Raw genomic sequence first — 5,702 nt, forward strand, 5'->3', positions numbered from 1 at the left:
ATTTAAAACCTATCTATTGTTTGTCACTTATCAATCCATAAGAAATTTTGGAGATTTGAACATTCAAAAGTTATCTTACAAGATAACTTTACATTGTGTTGTCACCAGGATTTATTCTAATATTCACTTGAAAATATTTAATAATTTCAAATATTTTTTAATCATTTGTACTGAATCATGGGGAATCCATTATTATAAAACAATGATTATTCTTATTACGTACACTCGGTTTTTAAATTTAAAATGATAAAGTTAGTATTTTTCTTTTTATGAAATATTTAATAATAGGAAATACATAAAAATTTTCATAGTTCAACTAAAATGCACGGTTTTAAGGTTCTCTAAGTCTAATAATAGCCTTCACAAAATGGTCGGTGCGTTTGTTGTCAGCCTATCTCAAAAAACATTTGACATGGCTTAAATGTCCGAATTTTGTTTTTAAAAAAACTCCGTCTAAAGTAACTTTGATCTAGTTTATTTAAGATTAATAACCATCTTTTATTTATTTATTCATTTTTTATTTAATGAAAATTAGATACCTAAATATGAACTTTGAAAAGTTTGATAATTAACTAAAGAATGGATATTTTCCCTGGTTTAAAATAGATTCTCAGGAATAGAAGATATTATACACTATTGAAAAACCCGAGATCTTGGAAAAATTAATGTCCAATATTCAGGTTCGTAAAATGTTATACAGTTTTATTTTAGAGTTCATATTTCCACAATGAAAATGGCAATAGCTAGTTTTACCTTATATATGTAAAGTATCTTCTAAGGGAAATTATAACAATCGTACAACTTTTAGTAATTAATTTCTAATTTAAGTCCTAAATTACTTATGTAACCAAGTAGTACTAGTACTAGTAACATAATTAACGTACTTAAGTAAGTACTAAGTAATACTTAATTAATTTCTATTCGAAATAGGATAGTAGGTGAATGTTTTGTCGCTCGCGCACCGTACCGGCTTTGTTTGTGTAAACAAAACGAAAGTAATTATTATTTTTCTATTATAGATTCTTAAAATGTTACCTAGTTATAGAACACCAGGTTTTTTTTTAACAACTGATTCTTTTGTGCTGTTAATTTATACTTATTTATTTATTTGATACCAGATCGGCTTGGTGGGGCCTTACATGGTTAATGTAAAAGGTACAATTTTTTTTTAACAATTGATTATGGGGAGTATAGTCTTACGCAAAAGACATCCCCAACTATATACAATGTTGTTAATAAAACTAAACATTTAAATAAAATAAATAGAATAAAACAATAATTCTTAATAAATGATAAAAATAAAATTAATAACAAAAACAATGACATTTATGAATTTAACAAAATAAATAATTGACTTATAATGGGGAAAAAAGCGAATTGAAGGAAAAGATGAAAAGAAAAAAAGAAATAAATTAAGATAAAATAAAATTTTAGCGTGACAATAACAGAACTAATAAATATAGAATCTAGCCTGAGCTAGTCTTCGGGTTGTGGTTGGGTTTCCCAAGTTATAAGTCTCTACTCCTTTAACTGTAGGTAACTAGGGATGGAAATTTATGAATCTTTTTTTTTTTTTTTATCTAATCCTCCATTGTATCTATTTGTCATTCCCTATGCAATTGGTTGTTTTTAATTTATACATAAAATACCAATTGTGTCATTAAATATATAGAACAAAATTTTTGAACCTCATTTTTCGTTTCAAATTTAATGCCTTAAATTTTTTTTTTTTTGTACTTCAAAGGCACAACTGCTTTCTTTTTTTGTTATTTTTATATCCTCATAATTGCTGTTCAAGAAGTTCATTTTGTTATCGTTTCAAACATACTTTAGCGCATTTTTAATACCTAAAATTAACTATATTAAATTTTATTTAATAATGTAGTACATTGCCTGTAAATCTTTCATACATTAAAAATTAAAATTTTAAACGGTTTAATTCGATAAAGTTGGTTGGTAAGATAAACTGACAGGGTACGCAATATGGATTTTAACAAGGGTATAGTACGTCCAATTCTAAGGCTCCCTTCAAGTCACACATTAACAAGCCGGAAATTAACAATTAGACCTATTGTTTAGATGGATCTTTGCTACGGGCATGGCGGCTCAATGTATTTTGTTTGTTTTTTTCACTTATCTCTGACAAGTCATAAGAACCTTTGTTGGGAATAATTTGTTTTTGCCAACGTTATTTGAAGTTCAAATGTCTTTGCCAAGTATTTTTCTTCTCTAGCATAAATTGTTCGTTCTCCTCTTGTTTCTATTATAATTCTTGTTTATATTGTAAATTATTCTTGCTTTGTTATTACAAAAGATATTAGTTATGATGAGAAATCTTTTTTGTAAGCTGACGTTATTCATTGGTTATTTTTGAGAACTTTGAAGTGAATTTGTATAAATTCAATTTTGATCATGGCTTTAATTTATAGATTTAATTATAACCAAAATGAACTCTCAGTGATTGTATTCATAGTTTTGTTCTACTCTTTAAATTTTGGTGTTTTTTTTTTTTTTGGAAGGGGGGTAAGAAAATAGAAAAAAAAAACTCCAACAATAATTATTATGTACTTGTCGGTGTAGTGATGAAAGTCTGCATACGACTCTTTTTATCTTGTCATCACCAGTATAACTAACTAGCTTATGAAATAGAATATCGTTAAATATTTTTAAAAAATACAAAAATTAAAATCATATATTCGATGATGAAGTATTTGTTGTTTGTCGGATTATAGGTCAATATGGGCAGATCATCGGAGTTGCGGTCAGTGGAGTAATGAACACAAATAAGTGAAACTTATTTCATTTGTGCTGACGTTACGGCCTAAATTTTAGGCCTTCATCTGTGTTGATTGGGTAAATATTCTGCTATGAGCCAAAGTTGGCTCGTAGGAGACTATCCACACTCACTAAATCTTAATGGATGTCTGAAATTTAGGCTGGAACGTCTGCACTAAAAAACTAAAATAAGTTATACTTGTGTTTGACTGTTTCTCCACTGACTGCACTACCGACAATTTCTATATATATACTATATTTTGTGATTCAATTTAATAATTTTTTTTATTAACAAACCAAGCCGATAAGATTAGGAATTTCTTCGACTTCAGGAAATGTATGGTATAATATTTCAAATTATGTAAATCTGAATATATACGAATAATTTAGTATTTATCCATCGAATTATTCTGCATCGCACTCTATAGTATGGTATTCTGGAAAAATATATTTTGTGTAAATTTTTTTTATTTTAAATAAATAATCACTTAAGCTACTCGTTTAAATAATTCATAATAATTAAAAAGGAAGATTGAATTTATCAGATTCTTTTATAAAGTTAAAATCAGTAATATCGAAAAGTTATTTAGTTTGAACCATAATGTCAGCTCATAGGTTGCCAGATTCGGGACTATGATCTCATCCTTGCAGAAGTCCTTCAACCGTTTCTTGACCTCAGAAAGGTGTTCCACTAGACAACATTTATAGCTCGGTTCTATCCCAACTATTCCCATACTAAAATCTCCCTTTTGGATCATATATATCATATATTTATGTATTATATATGTTTGTATATTGTATATTAAAATTTCATGATATATTTTTTAAGATATTGAGGTTCAGTTAAAAATAAGCCACTATATTGTGACGATGTTTAGAGTTTTTATTATTCCCTTATTCATGCACCAAAATTAAAATTCATTAATTACCAAACAATTGTGAGTAATTTGTCCATTTAATATTATTTAGTGAATTTTTATTTGTTTTCTGTGTGTGTTTATTATCCTCATTTTTTTTTATTATAGTGTATATCTATAAGAACTATAAAATCTCTAAACACCGCCACAATATAATTTTTCTTATTGATTAAATCTCAAAATTAAAAAAAAAAAATATCAATATTGGTTTACATTTTATCATATATATTGTTGGTTTACTAGTGAAACACAATTATTAAGTCAAGATTTTCTAGTTTGAGTTATTTGGTTTTTCCTGTCTAAAATGTTTAAAAAAAAAAAATTAATATCTTAAAGATCTGTTATATAAAAAATAAAATTACTATTTCCATAACATTTACAAAAGAATGTTTTTTCATCAAATATTATAAAACTTCAATTTTGATTTATTTTATTTTATTTGTAAGCCAACGATGTATACATGTATGATATGGCGTAATTGTAGGTTTTCATTGCAGTCATTTTTTATTTTTGTGGATTGGAGCAATTACTATCTATGTCCTTTTTTGATGTTATCATTGTCTATCAAAGATATACTTTAAATTACAAAAACAAAAAAGTCTAAACATTTAAGTCTTAAATTGTTTTTTTCATATTATGACTGCTATATTTCCATTTTCGTTTCTGAAATCCTTCAGTTTCTTTTTTTTTCCTGAATTTTGGTATTGGAAATTGATTATTATTGCTCCAAGTCACAAATTTATGAAGCAGATTTTATGTTTATTTATTATTAGTCGCAACTTTTTATGTACATCGCCACATATGAGCCATGTAGAATGAAAAAACTTTTTTTTTATTGATAATAATAATTCAATCATAGTATGGCTTATTAGAAGTTGTTTATGACATTTAAGGAAGTTCTTCTGACCACTTTTGATGGTCTAAAAAGTGTACTGCGATTTCTCTGTACAGTTTTGAACAGACTATCGTCGATGGAATGTATATAAAATCATATATAACTGAAAAAAAAACCAATTATACGACATGGCAATGTCATGCTAAACGCATTCCAATTGCCTTCATAACTTTGCTTAATGCATTTGAAACTTCATATTGATACCTGGATTAACAAGTTCAGTGGCATTCCAACTATGTTATATGCTAGCATTTCTTTTCATTCTAAATGGCTAATATATAAAATGCTACTCTTAGTATTTTTATTTTTTATAATGCTCATAGATGTTCTAATCTTAAAATTGATTTTCAGATCGCACCATCGGCCAAAAAGCTGTGGGGGGTAGAAGAACCGAAAGACGAACCAAAAAGCATATTGAATTTAAACGAACACCAAATGTGGAGGGATTCGACTTGGAGTACTTCAGGTAAGATATTCTGTTTGTTATTATTAAGTAATTAATTCATGCAGAAAATCCTTGACGGTTTCCTAGTTCCATATGGTTTTATTCAGTATTTATTTAGTTGTTAACGTTGTTATTTAGTTGTTTGTATTGGTATTTTATTATAAATATAATGTTTTTTATTGTTGTTTTGTTTTTTGTATTTTTTTATGTGAATACCAAAACTGTCAAGTTTTTTCTGTTTTAAAATTTTCATCATTAATTAAAATAAAAATAAAAAACTTACTTTTAAAATTTTAATAAATATTTCAAGACAATTTTTTTTCGTTTAACGTAATAATATTGATAAAATAAATTTAAATGATATTAGGAAAATCAGAAGAAGAAAAAATTTAAATAATTTCATTGTTTTATTTATTTTATCAGTATAAAATATGAAAAGCCGAATGGAAATTGCTTTGTGAAATAAGTTAGATTTTATTCTTTGATGTTTTATTTTCTCCACAAATATAATTCCAGAGCTCTTATTTAATTTGGTCATGTGAATAACATAAAAACGTGGTTTAACACTCGGGGTTTTAATATGTCTAATTTTTTTTTAATCACGTAGGTTTCTATTTGATATAGTTCACCTTAAACATTTCCAAGTCAATTCTACTGATTTTTCGTTTTG

This window comes from Halyomorpha halys, unplaced genomic scaffold (assembly GCF_000696795.3).
Source record: "Halyomorpha halys isolate HHAL.00 unplaced genomic scaffold, Hhal_1.1 Scaffold466.1, whole genome shotgun sequence".
In the NCBI taxonomy this organism is placed as follows: domain Eukaryota; kingdom Metazoa; phylum Arthropoda; class Insecta; order Hemiptera; family Pentatomidae; genus Halyomorpha; species Halyomorpha halys.